A 1,191-nucleotide genomic window follows, 5' to 3' on the forward strand; every position below is an offset into this window, starting at 1 on the left:
AAAGAACAGATAAATCTGACTCCATCAAAATTAATAACAATTACCATCCAAAGGCGTGTTAAAAGAAATGAAGATGTTGTTACATGTTTATCCAAACTCAGAATACACAGCACTGAGAGTGAACCCTAATTTAAGCTCTGGATTCTGGGTGATAATGATATGTCAATGTAGGTTTGTCTGTGGTAACAAATGCTCACCTCTGGTAAGGGATGCTGATTATGGGACAGACTAATTAGGCGTGGGGTATCAGGTAAGGGGAAATCTCTGTACCTTCTGTTCAATTTGCTCTAAGGCAAAAAATAGTGTCCATTCAAAATAAAATTTTTAATAAAGTGAATATAAAAAATGAAGAGACAAGATACAGATGAAAGAAAATATCTGCAAAACATATATCTGGCACAGAAATTCCATTCAGAATATGTAACTCTTAAAATTTAGTAATAATAAGATATGCTAGCCAATTTTTAAATATGGGCAAGACATATTCAAGAAAGAATTTATATCAATTGCCAATATGCATATGAAAAATCATCATCATCATTGGTTGTTAGGAAAGTGTGAAATTAAAAAGCCATTGAGATATCACTGTATACTGTCTAAAATGGCTACATCTTTAAAAACTAAGAATACCAAGTGCTGGTGAGAATGTGGTGTGACCAAAACACATTCCTGATGGGAGTGGAAAGCAGTGTAGCCACTGTGGAGGAAGCTTTAACAGTTTCTCATGAAGTTAGGCCTATACTGATCCTATAAGCCAGCATTTATCCAAGCAAAATCAAAACATACCCCATGGTCTATGGCCATACCACCCTGAATGCACCCAATCTCATCTAATCTCGGAAGCTAAGCAGGGTCGGGCCTGGTTAGTACTTGGATGGGAGACTGCCTGGGAATACCGGGTGCTATAGACTTTTTTTAAAAAAAATTTTTTAAATGTACCCCATGAAATGATTTGCACTAGAATGTTCGCAGCCACTTTACTCATAATGGCTTTAACCTACAAGCCACCCAACTATCCATCAACAGGAGAAGGAATAAATCAATGGCGGCTGATTCAAACAATGGAATATGACTCAGCAGTAAACTGGAATGAACACAGCCACACACACTGGCATGGATGGATCTCACAGACATGATGCCCAAAATAGGAAACCAGACCCAGGAGGGCACACACAGCATGGTTCAATGTTT

At 37.7% G+C, this 1,191-nt stretch overlaps 1 non-coding gene across 1 annotated transcript; it reads left to right on the plus strand.

Moving 5' to 3' along the window:
* Positions 1–792: 792 nt before the first annotated feature.
* LOC119472247 lies at positions 793–911 on the plus strand. Its single transcript, XR_005201365.1, has one exon. It is a non-coding gene; the product is annotated as a 5S ribosomal RNA (ribosomal RNA).
* Positions 912–1,191: the final 280 nt, after the last annotated feature.

This window comes from Cebus imitator, unplaced genomic scaffold (assembly GCF_001604975.1).
Source record: "Cebus imitator isolate Cc_AM_T3 unplaced genomic scaffold, Cebus_imitator-1.0 Scaffold91, whole genome shotgun sequence".
Taxonomy (NCBI): domain Eukaryota; kingdom Metazoa; phylum Chordata; class Mammalia; order Primates; family Cebidae; genus Cebus; species Cebus imitator.